This window comes from Hyaena hyaena, unplaced genomic scaffold (genome assembly GCF_003009895.1).
Source record: "Hyaena hyaena isolate Hyena2069 unplaced genomic scaffold, ASM300989v1 scaffold_6, whole genome shotgun sequence".
Classification (NCBI taxonomy): domain Eukaryota; kingdom Metazoa; phylum Chordata; class Mammalia; order Carnivora; family Hyaenidae; genus Hyaena; species Hyaena hyaena.
The window spans coordinates 5,812,686-5,833,326 of NW_024080638.1; positions in this window are offsets into that span (position 1 = coordinate 5,812,686).

Below are 20,641 nucleotides of genomic sequence, written 5' to 3' on the forward strand. Positions count from 1 at the left end.
GGGCTACCCTGATTCGAAACTGGTGTTATTCCCCTTTCCTAGCTGTGCAGCTTTCAAGGAGTTCCTTAGCCTCTTCCTGCCTAAATTCACCCCTCTGCAAATAGGGAAAAGAATAGTGCTTTGTGGGGGCTCCCCCTAGTAGCTCACCCCCCAAAGCCTGCAACTCTTGATCTTGGGTCTGAGTTCCAGCCCCAAGTTGGGCGTTTAAAAAAATAAGTAAGACATTAAAAGAAAAAGAATAGTGCTTTATGAACATTAAATATCTTTTTTCCCCTTTTTTCTTCTAGAGAGAGAGCTCGCCAGCTGGGGAGAGGATCCCAATCAGGCCCCGTGCTGAAAGGAGCTTGATCCGTGATCCTGGGATCATTAACTGATCATTAATTAACTTGATTAAGTGGAAATCAAGAGTCCAGAGCTCAACAGACAGAGCCACCCACACACTCCATAGGTGTCTTTTTAAAGAACAAAATGAGTTAATAAAGATAAAGTGCTTAGATTAGTACAGGTGTGTCGTAAGCTCAATAAACTTAGCTCCCAGTAACAAGATCTTTGGAATTCCCTGTTGGCCCTGAGTCAGTCCCAGGATCAGTCAGTCCCACAATCACATTGTGCCTGATTCAATTATGTATCCCCATCTTCTAACCCAATTCTTGCCAGCCCTGTCATGTAAATAGTGAAACAATACAAAGATGTTTAAGGAATTTTAAAACTACCCCTTAATTTCCTCCATTACCCTCTCCCTAAGGTAACTCATGTTACCTTTGCAGTATTTACCTTTCACTCCCTTCTCTGTAGCCACTCAGACATCTATATATACATAGAGAAGGGTTTTTTCCCCTGTTTTGACACCACTGGGATCATTGTCAACATGGTACTCTGCATCTCTTTCCCTTTTTCTTTTTTTTCCTTCTGCATCTTTTTTTCTGATTGAACATCAGGGACCTACTTCCAAGCAAAGAGATACAGATATAACTCCTTACTGAAATAGTTCTTAGATAATATTCTATACTTTGGATGTATGATAATTTATTCCTCAATGTTGAGATGGTTTCTAATCTTGCTTTGCTTTGTCACTATCAACAGTGTTGCAATAAATACCTATCTACGGGCAGGGGGCGGTGCCTGGGCGCCTCAGTGGGTTAACGGTCCAACTTCAGCTCATGATCTTGTGGTTCACCAGTTCGAGACCCATTGGGCTCTGTGCTGACAGCTCAGAGCCTGGAGCCTGTTTCGGATTCTGTGTCTCTTTCTCTTTCTGCTCCATCCCTGCTCACATTCTTGAAAATAAATAAACATTAAAAAAATAATAAATACCTATCTACAAGGAGTTTTATATTCTAATGCTTTTATTCCTACGGGCTAGATTCCCAAAACTGAGATTATTAGGTTAAGGAATATGTGTTTTTAATTTTTTTTAATATTTTTATTTATTTTTGAGAGAGAGAGAGAGAGAGTACGCGCGCGAGCAGAGGAGGGGCAGAGAGAGAGGGAGACAGAATCTGAAGCAGGCTCCAGGCTTTGAGCTGTCAGCACCCAGCTCAATGCCGGGCTTGAACTGGTGAACCACAAGATCATGACCTGAGCCAAAGTTGGATGCTCAATCAACTGAGTCACCCAGGTGCCCCAAAGAATATGTTTTTAACGTATTGAGTTGAATCACATGAAACTATTGATATTCAACCACTGTGACCTAAAGAAACCACAATTTCAAAAAGTTAAGCCTAATGTATTACCAGATTGTTTTCCAAAATAAAATAGCAATTTACATTCCTCTCTTTTTTAAAAAAAGTTTGTTTATTTATTTATTTATTTATTTATGAGAGAGCATGTGCATGAGAGCACGTGTGCACGAGTACGAGGTAGGGACAGAGAGAGAGGAAAGAGAGAATCCCAAGCAGGCATGCTCTCAGTACAGAGCCCAACTCAGAGTTTGATCTCATGACTGTGAGATTATGACCTGAGCCAAAATTAAGAGTCATCACCCAGGTGTCCCAGCAATTTACATTCTTACCATCAATGGATGTGAGCTTCTGTTACCTAAAGCCAATAATCAGGACTGGTGTTACTGTTGTATTCACTTTTTATCAGTCTGATCAGTGCAAATGAATTTATGCCCACCAACAGCTGAGATCTGATTTTATTCACATTTAGACCCTTGCATCTACCTATAGTATCATTTAGAATATCTTTCCTTGCAAGTTACAGAAGATTCACATTGGCTTAAAGAATAAGGGGAATTTCCTGGCTCATGTGACTGAAAAGTACAGAAGTAGAATAGGCTTCAGAGTTGGTCTGAATCAAAACCTGGCATATTTCATCCTTACCTGCTGCTTTCTGTGGCATCAGCCTAATCCTAAAGCTTGCTTCCCTCATGGTGACAGAATGGCTGCAGCAGGTCCACTAATCTAAAGGAAAGAAAAATACCCATGTCACAAAATTTCTAGAAAGAGTCCTCTACCTCACATTGGTTGAAATGTCTCTGAACCAATCTCTGGCCAATTAAAGACTGAAAAGCTTGGGCCTAGGTTATCTAAGCCTATTATATGTCATCAAGGATAGGATTCCTCTTTTCCCTTTGCCAGGCTTTCAATTAACAAGGCACTGAAAGATTCAGAACTCCAAGAGAAAGGCTTCTCAGTTTTCAACATAAAATGGCATTAAGTAATAATCAGATGTTAGCTGTACAGTATTGTCAGTTTTGTAGGAAAGCTTGTTTGTTGGCTTCAAAGGCTTTTAATAGAAGAGCTGAAAGAAATCTGGGCATCTCTGAGAAAGTATATTGGACTTCTAGAACTGCCATAACAAAATACCATAGGTTGGGCAGCTCAAACAATAGAAATTTAGTTTTTCATGGTTATGAGGCTGAAAGTTCAAGATCAAAGTGTTGGCAAGTTTGGTTTCTCCTGAGCCCATGCTCCTTGGCTTGCTCATGGCCACCTTCTTTCTGTGTCCTCACATAGTTTTTCTCTGTGCACCCACATCTCTGGTGTGTCTCTCTTCTTTATGAACACAGGTCATATTGGAGTAGAGCCCCACCTCAGAGTCTCAGTTGAATTTATTCATCTCTCTGAAGGTCCTGTTTCCAAATACAATCACGTAGATTAAAGCTTACTCATTTATGACTTCATTGAACTTTAATTACCTCTTTTGTGTGTGTGTGTGTGTGTGTGTGTGTGTAACCATATCTCTTTTAATGAAGAAAATTTAGCGAAAAAAGAAAAATCATGATGCCTAATGAGATGAATAAAAAAAACAAAAAATGTGTAATACTGTTAATGAAAGATTTTTGAAAGCCTACATAGATACAATCCACAAAATAGGATAACTTGCATAGAATCTACACACTTTTTTTTCATATCTGGAAAAGTCTTTATTCTTTTTTTTTAAAATAGTTTATTGTCAAGTTTTTAATTACCTCTTTAAAAGCCCTATCTCCAAATGCAATTATATTCTCAGGTACTGGGGTTGGGCTTTGATATATGAATTTGGGGGGAACACAATTCAGCCCATAACAAAATGTATGGATGCAAAGTGGATGGATATACACTGTGAGGTATAATGCAGCAATCAGAAGCACTGGGTTACATGTACATAAAGCAATGTGGATGGATCTTAAAAACCCAATGCTGCCTAAGAACACAACACAACAAAGTGGGGCATATAGCTCAATATAATTTCTACAAATTAAAAGTATAAGCCCACAGGGGTGCCTGCTTGGCTCAGTCTATGGAACATGTGATTCTTGATCTTGGGCTTATGAGTTTGAGTCCCACATTGGGTGTGGAGATTACTTAAAACAGAATCTTAAAAAAATAAAAAATAAATAAAAGTTTAACTCCCAGTATGCATTATGCAAGAACATTTACAAAAAAAGACAAACTATACATTAAACACATCACAATAATTGCCTACAGTAGAAGGAGGAGAAGAGTAGATGTGGTTTTTTTAAAGTATATAAATTAATGAGAGAGAGGGAATTTTGGGAAAGCCAGTGGTGATAATACACCATAAATTATGATGAGTATGAAGAACTCAGCCCTCTAGCACTGAGGTCCAAGATCAAATATGAACAGTGAAGAAATCAGGACATCTCTCTTCTTAGCAGGGTGACAGAAAGCTTTTGCCATAGTCCAGCTCTATGGACAAAAACAAGCTTTGCCCCTCTTTTTAATCTAAAATAGTTGGCCCATATGGTGACATCCAATTGCAACATATCCTTTCTAATTTGGGACACAGACAGTTTATGGTTTTCTCTATTATCGAACAGAAACATTGCAAAATAACCAAAGTGGCAAGCATGTACAATTAATGGCAGAGAGCCAGATATAAACACTCAGAAAAATATTTCATGCTTGATATTGGCTGTTCAGTATCCACTTCCCCTTCATCTTTCCTACAAACACATCCCAATTTTGTTCAGGGTAGCAGTGTGCCCAATTAAAGAACTCTGGTTTCCAGACTCCTTTGCAGCTGGGGTTTTGACACAGTTCTAGTCAGAAAGATATAAGCAGAACTCTAATATCTAATGGTTAGGGCTTTTAGGAAAGTTATTGTTTTCCTGATTAAAATGAAAAGGGACATTTTTTTTCTTTCAGATGGTGTTGGTGTAGTGTATTCTTGGTTTTCAAAATACCCATAGTTTTGAGACTTTGAAATGGTAAATATTCACTGTGTGTAAAAAAGCATGACACATAAGTGTATGATCTTAAGTGTATGATCTTAAATACACACAGGGGACCCAGAAATTAAACTATAAATTGCTTGTGATTATGGATGACTTTGTTCTTTGCTTCTTGTGTTTTTCAATTTCCTTTTATCCACTTATATTAACTTTAAAAAAATTTTTTAACCTAAAATAAAATTAAATAAAATGAAAAAGGACAAACTTAATAGACATGATTTTTGTTTTCATAAGCTCTAAGCCCAATGTGGGTCTTTAACTCACAACCCTGAGATCATGAGTCACATGTTCTACCAATTGAGCCAGCCAGGTGCCCCCAGATATGCATCTTTTGTCTTTGGTCTTTCTTCCTGCCTGTAATGTGGAGATGCTGCCCAGTGGTACAACAAACATTTTGTGACTATGGAAGAAAGCCTTTCACTATAGACGGCAGTGGAAGAAGAGAAAAGGTGTCTGGTTTCCTGAGCAGTTGCATGAGCCCTGAACTTTCTACTTTGGACTCCTTGTTACATGAAAAAAAAAAAAAAAAAAGAAAGAAAGAAAAAGAAAGTTTTAAAGCCATCGTGATTTTGATTTCTGGAACCACTGAATGCAGCCCTGACATCTGGGGAATGGAACAAGATAAGCCTGTGCCACCATGCTCCCCTCATGAGGATTTATCAACGCTATCTTTCTTCTAGATAGAGGACAATCATGACAATTGGTCAAGAAGTCCCTTCTGCCTGTGGGGTGAGAATTTCCAAAGCTTACCCTGCACGCATGGAGTAGATTTTGGGGAAATATCTGCAGTACCCACTACATTATTAAACAAGATTGTTGAAAAGATTGTGACATGGGATATAAAGTACCGGCAAGTGGCAAGCCCCCAAAACATATTCACTTCCTTCTCCTCTTCTCTATGTTGTTTTTAAAAAAATCTATTAAAAAAATACTTATTGACACCTTTTAGAATGGCTAAAATAAAAGACAAGAAAAAAAAGACAAGAAACAAGCATTGACGAGGATGTGGAGAAAAAGGAACCCTCATGCACTATTGGTAAGAATGCAAACTGGTGCAGCCACTGTGGACAATAATATGGAGGTTCCTCAAAAACTTAAAAATAGCAATAGTAGGGGCGCCTGGGGGGCTGGCTCAGTCAGTTGGGCGTCTGACTTCAGCTCAGGTCATGATCTCACAGTTCGTGAGTTTGAGCCCCACATCGGGCTCTGTGCTGACAGCTCGGAGCCTGGAGCCTGCTTCAGATTCTATGTCTCCCTCTCTCTCTCTGCCCCTCCCCTACTCACATTCTATCTCTCAAAAATAAATAAACATTAAAAAAAGTTTTAAAAATTAAAAAAATAGCAATACTATATGATCCAATAATTCCACTAATGGGCATTTATAAAAAAAGAAACACTAACATGAAAAGACAGATGCACCCCTATGTTTACTGAAGTATTATTTATAATAGCCAAGACATAAAAGCAAGCTAAGTGTCCATCAATAGACAATGTATAAGGAAAGTGTCACACACACACACACACACACACACACACACACCCCAGAATATTATGCAACCATAAAAAAGGATGTGATTGTGCCATTTGAGACAAGGATAGACCCAGAGGGTATTATGCTAAGTGAAATAAGTCATACTGAGAAAGACAAATACCAGGTGATTCCACGCATAAATGGAATCTAAAAAAAATTGAACAAACAAAAAGCAGAATCAGAACTATAAATACAGAGAACAAATCAATGGTTGCTTAGAGGGGAGGGAGGTGGGGATTGGACAAAATGGGTGAAGGAGAGTAGGAGGTATAGGCCTCCAGTTATGGAATAAATAATTCATGGGAATAAAAAGCACAGAATAAGGAAGAGAGTTAATGATATTGTAATAGCGATGTAATGGGACAGATGGTAGCTATACCTGTAGTGAATGCACCATAATGTCTAAGCGTGTCAAATCACTAAACTGTACATATAAAACTAATGTAACACAGTGTGTCAAGTATACTCAAATTTTTTTAAAAATTACTTATTGAGCATCTATTGTGAGCAAAGCATGTTTCAGGCACATCAGAATTCAAAAATGAGAAAGATACTGTTATTGAATATTGGAAGAGCTAATAAAATCACAGGTATGAAAAGTCTTTGTACAGCAAATAAGAGTTATAGAAAGAAAGTGCCAGGAACAAAGTCTGTCTTGAACACTTGCTTGCTTGACATTAAATGGAAGGTATGGGTAAGATGTGACCACTCCAGGTCAACCAGGATCTCTTTCTCAGTCAGTCATTGTGACTCAGGCATATGAATGAAATGAGTGTCATGATGATTAAGCTAAATCAAGGCTGTTACATCATCATGCAGAGTTAGTTAATATATGGATTAAAGGATCAAGGAAGATTTTCCCTTAACTTTGCTCTAGGACAAAATCTTATTCAATTCAGTGCTCTGACGTTAGGTTTCAAAGAGCTCTGATCTAGCTGAGGGAACACTTCACTTAAAACAATACAATCACACCAATAATAAGAGAATGTATCTGGGCAAAGAATTCAGACAATACAGATGTGTACAACATAAAAAGCAAAGGTCATTATCTGTTTTGTGGAAATTACTTTTGATGGCTTTCTATGGCAATGTGCTTTAAAAATAGATCTGTCTTCCCTTTCTTTTCTACAACTTCCATTGCATTGGTCTGGTGAGATAAGGCTTATGAAATAATTAGAAAACAGGATAGTAATATTCTTAGTGAAAGAATCCCTTAATACACATAAGACACTACGTTTGGAGAGATAATGATTATGCCTCTTCCCACATAGCAGTATGAGGTGTGGCTGGTGCAGCACCAACTAGGAGCCTTTGGTATCTAGTATTTCTTTCTTTTTTTAAAATTAAAAAAATATTTTAGAGAAAGAGAGAGAGATTGAGAGCATGAATGGGGGAGAGGAGCAGAGGGAGAGAGAAAGAATCTTTTTTTTTTTCCTTTATTTCTAGGAGAGAGAGAGAGAGAGACAGCGTGAGCAGGGGAGGGCTAGAGAGAGAGGGAGTCACAGACTGAAACAGGCTCCAGGCTCTGAGCTGGTAGTCGGCACAGAGCCCGACGCGGGGCTCGAACCCACGAACCGCGAGATCGTGACCTAAGCGAAAGTCGGACGCTTAACCGACTAAGCCACCCAGGCGCCCCGAGAGAGAGAAAGAATCTTAAGCAGACTCCACACTCAGTGGGGAGCTCAATGAGGGGTTCAATCCCACAACCCGGGGATTTTTTTTTTAAATATAATTTATTGTCAAGTTAGCTTACAGTGTATACAGTGTGCTCTTGGCTTCGAGAGTAGACTCCCATGATTCATTGCTTACATACAACAAATACCCAGTGCTCATCACAACAAGTCAACCAGTGCCCTCCTCAATGCCCATCACCCCCACTCCCATCAACTCACAGTTTGTTCTCTGTACTTAAGAGTCTTTTGTGGTTTGCCTCCCTCTCTGTTTGAAACTATTTTTTTCCCTTTCCCTTCCCCTGTGTCTTCTGTTAAGTTTCTCAAACTCCACCTATCAGTGAAAACATATGACATCTGTCTTTCTCTGAATGACATTTAACTTAGCATAATACCCTCCAGTTCCATATACGTTGTTGCAAATGGCAAGATTTCATTCTTTCTCATTGCCATGTAGTATTCCATGGTATAGATAAACCACATCTTCTTGATCCATTCATCAGTTGATAGACATTGGGCTCTCCATAATTTGGCTGTTGTTGATAGCACTGCTATGAACATTGGGGTACATGTGCCCCTATGCATCAGCACTCCTGTATCCCTTGGGTAAATTCCTAGTAGTGCTATTGCTGGGTCATAGGATAGTTCTATTTTTAATTTTTTGAGGCAACACCACCCTGTTTTCCAGAGCGGCTGCACCGGTTTGCATTCCCACCAACAGTGCAAGAGGGTTCTCTTTTTTCCAGTCCTTGCCAATATCTGTTGTTTCCTGAGCTGTTCATTTTAGCCACTTTGATCCAAGTGCAGTGGTATCTCAGTGTGGTTTTGATTTGTATATCCCTGATGATGAAGTGATGTTGAGCATCTTGTGTCTGTTGGCCATCTGGATGTCTTCTTTGGAGAAGTGTCTATTCATGTCTTCTGCCCATTTCTTCACTGGATTATTTGTTTTTATTATTTATTTTATTTTTGTTAAGTTCTTTATAGATTTTGGATACTAATCCTTTATCCGATATGCCATTTGCAACTATCTTCTCCCATTCCGTCGGTTGCCTTTTAGTTTTGTTGATTGTTTCCTTTGCTGTGCAGAAGCTTTTTATCTTGATGAGGTCCCAATAGTTCATTTTTACTTTTATTTCCCTTGCCTTCAGAAATGTGTCAAGTAAGAAGTTGCTGCAGCTGAGGTCAAAGAGGTTGTTGCCTATTTTCTCCTGTAGGATTTTGATGGTTTCCTGTCTCACATTTAGGTCTTTCATCCATTTTGAGTTTATTTTCCACAACCCTGGGATCTTGACCTGACCTGAAATCAAGAGTCGGATACTCAATAGACTGAGCCACACAGGCACCCCTGTATCTAGCATTTATAATCCTCATAACAGTCCAGGGTAGCAAATATTATTATGATCTTCCTCAAAAGCCTAGGAACCTGAAGTTCTAAGAGGTAAAAACCAATTAGACAAGCTCACAGAGCTAGTCAGTAGGAGGACTGAGATTTGAATCCAAGTTAACATGTTCAAAAGCCCTGCACTTTTCACTCTCCATGTTAACTCTCAATATAGGTAAGATGGATTCCTCTTGTAGGTAAGAACAAACTTAGGAAAGATTACCTTATGGGATCTCCGTAAACAACCAGTAGTGATGTTATTTTGGACATACAAATACACTGAATGTCTTGGAATGTCACTCTCTCATCTTGGTTTCCTCTCTTAGTCCCTCTTCCCACCCTCCTCTCCACTTGGCTGGTCTCCATTGTAACTCTGTGGCAGAGCTCCTTTCTGTCTCATGATGGCTATGGCTTGGACAGGGACAGAGTAAACATAAGATGAACCTGAAACACCTTTTTGTTACCAGTAAGTAAGAAAACACATAAAATATGATGGGAACAAAAAAGAACATGGGACATGTTAAAAGAGCTTCCCTCGGCCAATTCTAAGACAATTTGAGCATCAAAACAAGTAATGAAATTAACAAATTAGCACCCATATGATTAACAATAACAATACCTTAATTGAATTAAAATATTTTATCACCCATAAAATAAGTTTCCGTGAGTTTATAAATGTAGAGGTCAAGAAAGATCTTCCTTGGGGTGCCTGGGCCACTCAGTTGGTTAAGTGTCTGATTCTTGATTTCTGCTTACATAATGATCTCGAGGTTCGTGGAATTGAACGCGGTCTATGGTCTGTGCTAACGGAATGGGGCCTGCTTGGGATTCTCTCTCTCTCCCTCTCTCTCAAAATAAATAAACTTAAAAAAAGAGAGAGAAAGATCTTCTTTATAGTCAGAATGTCAACTAGTAAAATGTGGGGAGGGGGCGGGCATCTGAGTGGTTCAGTTGGATGAGCGTTTGACTTTGGCTCAGGTCATGATCTTACTGCTCTCGAGTTCAAGCCCTGCATTGGGCTCTGTGCTGACAGCTCAGAACCTGGAGCCTGCTTCTGATTCTGCGAGTGTGTCTCTCTCTGCCCCTCCCCCACTCATGGTCTGCCTCTATCTCTCTCTCTCAAAAATAAACATAAAAATTTTTTAAAAAATAAATGTGGTTAGAATGACAAAATTAGAATGTCACCATTCTGCAACCATCATATTAATCATTGGTTCAGGCAAAAATCACGGAAGCTAAAATAAATAGGTGAAAGTTTGTTTCTGAAAAGAATACACCTAAAAGTATCTCTTCACACATTATTTATTAAAGGGGGAAAAGATAACTTTACAGCATAAAAACCTGGCAGACAAGTGGTCAAAGTTAACAGTACCAATAATGAGACAGATGTTATCATGTTCTTTCTGATATTATCCATTGAGAAGAACACTGCACCAGTTCTGTGGTATCCTGACAGGAATGCATACCTGGAGTTAACTATGAGGAAATAGAAAACTCAAACTGAAAGAAGACCTTTTACAAAATAATTAGCTTGTGATCTTCAAAAGTGTCCAGGTCATGGAAGTCAAGGAAAGCCTGAGAGATTGACTTTCTGGATTAAAGAAGACTAAGAGACGTAACACTTAGAAGCACTGCAGGAAACTGGGTTGGAATGGGTATTGCAGGACAGCTCTAATTGCATGATTGAAACAGCCGGTGAGATCTGACTATGTACTATTGGTTAGAACAGGAACTGGCAAACTGTGTATGACCCTCCGGTCAAATCTGGCCTAGAAGTTTTATGTTGCTGGCAAGCAAAGAATGGTTTCCACATTTTAAAAAAATCACAGGGAAAAAACACAAAACAGTTTATCATCTAAACCATTTTGAGGTGTACAGTTTCATAGTGTTAACTATATTCACGTTATTGTGCAACAGATCTCTAGAACTATTTTTGGAAAACTAAAACTCCATACCCATCAAACAACAACACCCCATGGCCACCCCCCCCAGCCCTTGGTACCACAATTTTTTATTTCTACAAATTTGACCTCTTTAGATGTCTTCTAAAAGTGAAGTCATATAGCTTTTGTCTTGTGACTTGCTTATTTCACTTAGCATAATTTTCTTCTTAAAAAATTTTTAAAGTTTTTGTCCATTTTTTTTTTTTTGAGAAAGAGAGTGAGCACAGGAGGGGCAGAGAGAGAGGGAGACATAGAGAATCCCAAGCAGGCTCTTTGCTACTAGTGCAGAGCCCAACGCAGGGCTCAAATCCACGAACAGTGAGATCATGACCTGAGCTGAAAGCAAAAGTCGGACACTTTTAACCAACTGAGCCACCCAGGCATGACACTTAGCATAATTTTCTTAAGATTTATCTGTGGTGTAGCATGTGACAGAATTTCCTTCTTTTTAAAAGCTGAATAGTATGTCATTGTATGTATATACTACTTTTCTTTATCCATTCATCTATCCATGGACTTTTGGGTTCCTTCCATCTCTTGGCTATTGTGAATAATGTTTCAGTGAACATGAGTGTGCAAATATCTCTTTAGGATCCTGCTTTCAATTCTTTTGGGTTCTATTTTTAATTTTTTTTTCAATATTTTTATTTATTTCTAGGAGAGAGAGAGAGAAAGACAGCGTGAGCAGGGGAGGGTCAGAGAGAGAGGGAGACACAGACTCTGAAATAGGATCCAGGCTCTGAGCTGGCAGACAAGGGGCTCGAACCCACGAACCACGAGATCATGACCTAAGCGAAAGTCGGACGCTCAACCAACTAAGCCACCCAAGCGCCCCTATTCTTAATTTTTTAAGGAAACTTCATACTGATTTCCAAAGTAGCTCCACCATTTAACAGTCTCACCAATAGTGCACAAGGGTTCCAATATCCCCCACATCTTCACTAACACTTATTTTTGTGGGTTTTTTATAGTAGCCATCCAAATATGTGTGAGATTATATCTCTTTGTAGGTTCAATTTGCATTTCTACAATGATAATGATATTGAGCATTTATATACTTGTTGGCCATTTGTATGTCTTCCTCAGAGAAATGTCTATTCAAGTCCTTTGCCCATTTGTGAATCAGGTATCTGTCCCTTTAAAATTGATTGTAGGAATTCTTTATGTAGTTTGGTTATGAATCCTTTATCAGATATGTGATTTGTAAGTATTTCTCCCATTTGATATGTTACTTTGTTACTGTGTTGATTATTTCCTTTGATGTGATTTTTACTTCTGTTTTGTTTTGTTTTAGAGAGAGAGAGAGAACATGCAAGCAGGGGAGAGGCCAGAGGGTAGATGGGTGGAGAGAGAGAGAGGAGAGAGAGAGGGAGAGAGAAACAGAGAGAGAGAGAGAATCCCAAGCAGTCTCCGCACTCAGCAAGGAACTGGGTTCCCTAAGCTCAGAGTTCCTCTGCTGTGATATGAAGCCACTGCATGTGCAGTATTCACCGGGGCTCCCCTATGTTGTCCCTGTGGGCTGGGGTGGGGTGCAGGTGGGGTGCCTATGTGAACATTAACCTCACGCTGCTTGCTGGGCTATAGGTAATAAAGTCCTTTTTCTCTGACCAAGGAGTCTGTGTCTTCTGCCAGCATCTGTGAAACTGTGGCAGGCTAACTTGCTAGCTAAAATCTCAACCCCTCACAGTTCCTGACAATCACAAAGTACAAAAGTGTGCAGTCATGTATAAGGAAGCACAGTTTGGCATCCAAAAGTGATTATAAAAAGTAATTTCATTTTCACTCCTATCTCTAAATGAATATTTAAAGGATTCGATTCATAATTACCGTACTGTACAACCATGGCACCCTCCGGCCTCTTTCACATACAATTATGGTCCCCATCTTATCTCCTGGTTTGAGGGATACTACAAATGACCCATGGATTCTAAATCTGCCTGGCCATTATCCAGAACCACTGATAGGTGGGCAAGGGGTAAAGAGTGTTTTAAGAGGATTGGCATTTCTGAACTCCCTCCAATGTCTCGACTGACCCCTCCCTCATTGATCCTGGTGTGTAATGCACAATCCCTAGCATCTTCTTTTCAAACACCCAACTTCAGAGCACCTATATAGTTTTGTTCCTGTTACTTCTCAGTCCACTCAGTACCGCTGACATCCTGATGGCTGATCCATCCCTAAAAGAAATACAGGTCATCAAGAAGGACATCCAGGAAACCGTGTGTGTGTGTGTGTGTGTGTGTGTGTGTGTGTGTGTGTGTGTGTGTGTAACACTATTAGAACAATGATTAGTGGTACTAGCTCCAGACCGAAAACCCAAGTGGTGGACACTGTCTGGTTCTTTCACCATGATTTACATATCTTCAAGCTCAAAGGTGGAGCACAGTTACTTGAGTTCTCTCAAAATGAGGGAAGCTAGGGGCATCTGGGTAGCTCAGTCAGTTAAGTGTCTGACTCTTGATTTTGGTTCAGGTCATGATCTCATGGTTGGTAAATTCAGCCCCATGTCAGGCTCTGTGCTGACAGTGCAGAACCTGCTTAGGATTCTCTTCCTTCTTCCCTCCCTGCCCACCCTCCTCCACTTTCAAATGCTGTCTTTCAAAGTGAATAAATATTTTTTTTAATGTGATGAAAGTTGTCAGGCCAAAGCTCTTTGGGCCCAGTGTAGTTACCCTGTCTTTTACCATTATTTGTCATGCCAAGTTTAAAGAGGACACAGAATAGATAACAAGAGAATGTTGTTCTGGAGAGGTTGGACTCCTGGCAAGTCCCAGTACACAGAGGATGGTCATGGGGATGGATAACCAGAGCCTTGCTCCACCAAATGTGATCCCTGGACCAGCAGCACTAGCACTAGCTGTGAGCTTGTTAGAAATCCAGAATTTCAGGTCCCACTTCAGATTTACTGATTCAGAAACTACATTTTCAACAAGATCCTTGGGTGATTCAGATGCACATTTCACAAACTGAGATGTATTGCGTGAAAGCTTTCTATGTGGGAAACCCACAGAAATGCAAGTTCTGCCTTGTTAATGATGATCTGAATGTGAATAAGAGTGTGTGTGTGTAATCTAAATGGCCTTGTAGCCCCTAATAACTCTTCACACATCATTGTGGGCTATGCTCCGTCATCCTAGGAATTATCTCCCACTCCTGCCTGGCATTCTCAAGCCACATAACCTGTTCTGGGATCTCTGATTGCTGTCTCTTTATCTTGTACTGGGTTATCATCTCCCTAATGCTTAACTATCTGCTCCACCCAATTCCACCTTTGCGTCCTCACCTCCATATGCCATGGGACAATCTCATTCTGCCTGCATCCCACAAGCCCCATGTTAGACCTCCCAAATTTTGCTTGTGTGGGAGTGGGGTTTAATGACACGCACCCACCTCCCTGCTAGAGTTATACATGCCCAGCTGGAAGATTTGGGCCAAGAAAAAGGGAATCAGTAAGAAAGTTGTCTATAGGAGCACCTGGCAGCTCAGTCAGTTGAGCATCTGACCTTGATTTCGGCTTAGGTCATGATTCCAGGGTCATAGGTTGAGCCCCACATCAGGCTAGAGCATGGAGCCTACTTGGGACTCTCCCTCTCTCTCTCTCTCTCTCTCTCTCTCCCTTTGACCCTCTCCACTGCTTGTGTTCGCTTTCTCTCTAAAATTTAAAATGAACAAAATGTCTATGGCCTTTGATCTTTCTGGAAAGCCTAGAAGAAACATCTATCTCTTGGTTGGGTCCCACAGCAGAGGCTGAGGACTCTGGCTAGCCACTTCTGGGCATACTTGTTTTGGCTGAGGCTGAAATGCAAAAGCTGGTGTTTGCTACTGCCTTCACTACACTTGTCAGGCTCTGTGAAAAGCCTCTTGACAGGAAAGGAACAAGGAATGAGGCGTTGGCAGAGTCGGCAGGGCATAAAGTTCAATTTCAGTAACATATGAGTTCTTTTATTTATGTGCTTTTCTTTCCCTGGTTTTGACTTTCTGGCCTTTAATTACCATTATCATAGTGGGTATGAATTTTAGTCCAATTTAGTTCAGGTAAGATTCCAAGGTGCTTCACTATAATTACTGCCTGCCAAACGCCTTCAACTCCCTTGCTTCTCTCTCCTTTATCAGTCTCTTTGGCATAATACTAACCCTGAATAAAAATGATTGCCTTTTTCATATCTGCTCATGAGCAGCTGAACATTACTGGAGAAACCACACAACCAGACTGACTGGTTTTACTTTAATGATCACAAACAAGGTTTTGGCATGCTCAGTCCCACCCAGCAATCCCACTCATTCTCCAGCAAATTTGCTTTCTCATACATTGTGATAACAATCTTATAATTTCACTTCTGTTCTCAAGTCTTAGTCCTCAAGAGATCATCTTACCTTAGGCTTCATTGAGAAAACAGAAACCATTAGATCAGAGACCTTGTCTTTTCATGATCAGAGTTACAAATTTCTCCGCATCTGTACACATCTCCCCTTTTCTTCCTCTGATGATACAGGAAGCCCTCTCCTCCTACTGAAGGTTAATGAACTTGGATTGTGTCCCTCCTAACCTTCTTAGGCTACTTAGGTTATTTCTCTTCTCCTGCATAATCAAGTTCTTCTGTATCAACCAGAGCACTTTCCACAACAAATAAAAAGACAAAAAACCCTTGAAGACTAAAGGCTCTCAGATTTATATTCCCTGCCCAGATTCAGGAGCCAGACAGGTCTGAGTGGGCATTATGATAATTAGTAGATTCATATGTCCTTAAACTTCTGTAAAACCTTACCCTGGAGAAAATTTCCGAAATGACTGTTTACCTAATTTTACACATTATTTCAACAAAAAAGTAAATAGATATATGTTTGTATATTGGAGATATTTCTTTGCAAATGTTTTTCCTCCCTTTGAAAACAGCCAATGCCAGTGTTTACATTATATGTTTGCTGCAAAATCCTTGTAACCACCATCCTGTGATGATGCATGCCAGGGAGTGGGAATTGGAACTATATTTAGCTTTCCCTTTTTGTCTATGCAACCAATCAGGTTTCTTTTCCCTTATTAAATGCTTGGTTTTAAAAAGTGCTTTATTCAAGAATTCTGAGGGAAGGCTAAGAAAAACAGAAACCATTGTAAATTACGGAGTTTATCCATCAGATAGCTGTAACAGACCGTGCAGGAATGGATAGCACCCTCTGGTGGACAAATTGGAACTGGCATAGTCTCTGTTGGGTGCACTGGAACCAGTTAGAGATACAGGGCCAGGTTGAGTTCTCTCCAGAATTTCTGATCAAAAAAGATTTATCTGTGGTTCTCTGGTGGTCAGCAAGTAAACAACTGGCTTCTGTCAGCAAGTAAACAACTGGCTTCTGTCTGCCTGATGGCCTAGCAGGTCCAGGATATAAGCCCAGTAGGAGTGGGGTGTGTGAGTTGTGTAATTTATCTCCTTACCTTCAATAAGAATAACAGAGGAGGGGAGAATTATAAAATGAGCTTCTCCACAGAAGTGACTGAGCGGGCTAAACAGTTAAAAGGCAAATGGATGTGTGGGGCGCCTGGGTGGCTTACTCGGTTAAGCGTCCGACTTTCGCTTAGGTCATGATCTCGCGGTTCATGGGTTCGAGCCCCGCGTCGGGCTCTGTGCTGACTGCCAGCTCAGGGCCTGGAGCCTGTTTCAGTCTGTGACTCCCTCTCTCTCTGACCCTCCCCTGCTCACGCTGTCTCTCTCTCTCCTAGAAATAAAAATAAATAAAAGAAATAAAAGGCAAGTGGATGTGAAAAACAAAACCAAGAACTAATACAGTCATATACTACTCCCCCAACTCCCCCCACCCCCATTCTTCAAGTGGATGGCTGGTAGAAGGGATAAGAAAGAAACAGACATTAACTTTTAAAAAAAATAGACATATATAAAGCAAGCGGGAGAGAGGTTATTTTCATAAGAGTCTGACAAAATTTAAAAATGTGTTTGGCAATGAAATTAGTGGTGTTCCAATCCCACTCACACGACCAGACCTCTGGGCTAATAGCTATGACCAAAAGGAAGTTCAAGAGCAATGATGGTTTTGAGTAAGTCTTTTTTTTCCTTCCTAGTTTTATAAAACTCTTCAATTAAAAAAAAAAGATCGTGTAGTACCAATTCTTCGCCTTATAAGTATAGAGACTTTTAAAATAGTATAATATCCCAACTTGTATATAGAATGGTTGTTTTTCAACCATTTATTGATTTGTGGGTATATAGATGTGATGTGACTTTTATTTACATAATTCAAGTCAACTTTTGAGCCAAGCAATTCAATGTATGTATGAAAAAAAAGTATTCTCAATCTGAATAGAAAGACCTTTTAAAAGTCTTATACCAGATATTATAAGGTTTTCTCCCACTTCAGATGACTTTTAGTCAGACTGATCAGTAGTCATCCAGCGTAGTGGTACAAATGTCAGCTATCTGGGAGTGTGAATTATAACACCCCACTTCTCTAGTGGGACAGTGTAGATTCACTAGGCTAAAATCCATGGTTAGAGCAGTTTCTTATCGTTACTGTTTCACCATTGGATACATAGAAAAAGCCAACAACTCTAAATTATTTTATCTAAGTTATTCACCTGGTAGATGAGTCAATTTGTGCATCAGTTGAAATGTATTTATTGAAAACTAATTACATAAAGACACTAAAAGAATACAAAGAATTACAAGGCATGGCTTTAGTTTTTTTGTTTTTTTTTTTAAGTTAATTTTTATTTGGAGAGGGGTGCCAGAGAGAGGAGAGAGAGAGAATCCCAAGCAGGCTCTACACTATCAGTGCAGAGCCCAATGCCGGGCTGGAACTCTCATGAACCATGAGATCATGACCTGAGCCAAAGTCAGACACTAAACTGACTGAGCCACCCAGGTATCCCCTTAGTGCTTTCTTTAATAGACTTTTTAAAATTCTTTTTTCTTTGATTTTTGTTTATTTTTGAGAGAGAGTGTGTGAGCAGGTGAGGGGCAGAGAGGGTGACACAGAATCTGAAGCAGGGTTCAGGCTCTGAGCTGTCCGCACAGCACCCGATTTGGGGCTCAAACTCACGAACCGTGAGATCATGACATGAGTTGAAGTTGGACACTTAAACGACTAAGACACCCAGGCTGTCCTTTAGTAGATGTTTTTAAAGAACAATTTTTTTTAATGTTTTATTTATTTCTAGGAGAGAGAGAGAGAGAGACAGCGTGAGCAGGGGAGGGTCAGCGAGAGAGGGAGTCACAGACTCTGAAACAGGCTCTAGGCTCTGAGCTGGCAGTCAGCACAGAGCCTGACGCGGGGCTCGAACCCACGAACCGTGAGATCATGACCTAAGCGAAAGTCGGACGCTTAACCGACTAGGCCACCCAGGCACCCCATTTAAAGAACAATTTTAAGGGTGCCTAGGTGGATCAGTCGGTTAAGTGTCCAACTTCAGCTCAGGTCATGATCTCACAGTTAGTGGGTTCAAGCCCCGCATCAGGCTCTGTGCTGACAGCTCAGAGCCTGGAGCCTGATTTGGATTCTCTGATTCCTTCTCTCCCTCTCTGTCCCTCCCCCACTTGCACTCTGTCTCTCAAAAATGAATAAATGTAAAAAAATTTTAAAAAGAAAGAGCAATTTTAGGTTCACAGCAAGACTGAGGGTAAGGTACAGAGATTTCCCATGTGGTCCTTGCCCCACATATGCATAGCCTCCCTTATTATTAACATCTTCCACCAGAGTGGTACATTTGTTACACGTAATGAGCCTACACTGACACATCATAATCACAGCAAATCCATAGTTTATACTAGTGTTCATTCTTGGTGTTGTACATTCTATTTGTTTGGACAAATGTACCTGTCATTATAGTGTCATACGGAACATTTTCACTGCCCTAAAAATTCTGTGTTCTGCCTTTTCACCCCTCCCTCTAACCCCTAGCAACCCCTGATCTTTTTACTATCTCAATAGTTTTGCCTTTTCCAGAATGACATGTAGTTGGAATCATACAATATGTAGCTTTTTAAGACTGGCTTTTTTCACTTAATGGTTTGCATTTAAGGTTCCTCTATATCTTTTCATGGCTTGACATCTCATTTCTTTGTAATATTAAATAATATTCCATTGTCTGGAGGCACTACAGTTTATCCGTTTCACCTGCTGAAGGACAGCTTGGTGCTTCTAGGTTTTGGCAAGTATGAATAAAGCTGCCATAAACATCTATGTGTAGGTTTTCGTGTAGACATAAATTTCCAGCTCATTTGGGTAAATACCAAGGAGTGCAATTGCTGGATTATATGGTAAGAGTATATTTAGTGGGGTGTTTTTGTGTGTTTAAAAAATTTTTTTTTAATGTTTATTTCTGAGAGAGAGAGAGAGAAAGAGACAGAGAGGGATAGTAATGGGGGAAGGGCAGAGAGAGAGGGAGACACAGAATCTGAAGCAGGTTCCAGGCTCCGAGATGTCAGCACAGAGCCCATTGCGAGGCTCGAATCCCCAAGCAGTGAGATCATGACCTGAGCCAAAGATGGACACTTAACCAACTAAGCCACCCAGGTACCCCAGTTCATTTATTTGTTTATTTAAAAAAATTTTTTAAATGTGTATTTACTTTTGAGAGATAGAGACAGAGCATGAGTGAGGGAGGAGCAGAGAAAGAGGGACACACAGAATCTAAAGCAGGCTCCAGGCTCTGAGCTGTCAGCACAGAGCCCGATGCAGGGCTTGAACTCACAAACAGTGAGATCATGACCTGAGCCGAAGCTGGACACTTAACCGAATGAGCCACCCAAACGCCCTACCCCAGTTTATTTTAAGGAATCTTTGTGCCCAATGTGGGGCTCAAACTCATGAGCCTGAGATCAAGAGTTGCATGCCCTACCAACTGAGCCAGCCAATGCTTCAGAGTATGTTTAGTTTTGTAAGAAAATGTCAAACAGTCTTCCAAAGCAACTGTACCATTTTACATTCCCACCAGCATTCAATGAGAGCTCCTGTTACTCCACATCCTGCTACCATTTGATGTTGGCAGTGTTCCAGATTTTGGCCATTCTAATAGGTATGTAGCGACATCTCATTGTTTTATTTTGCATTTCCTTGATGACATATGATGTGGAGCATTTTTTCACATACTAATTTTCCCTTGATAAACTTGCTTTGATGAGATGTCGAGATCTTTGGCCCATCTTTTAATCAGGTTATCTGTTCTCTCATTGGTGGGTGTTTTTTTTTTTTTAAGACTTTTATTTTTAAGCAATCTCTACACCCAACATGGGGCTTGAATTCACAACCCCCAAGATCAAGAGTTGCATGCTCCACTGACTGAGCCAGCCAGGTCCTCTCATTGTTTAAAGAGTTCTTTGTATATTTTGGATAGCAGTCCTTCATCAGATGTGTCTCTTGCAAATATTTTCTCTCAGTTTGTAGCTCATCTTTCCATTCTCTTGATCTTGCTTTTCACAGAGCAGA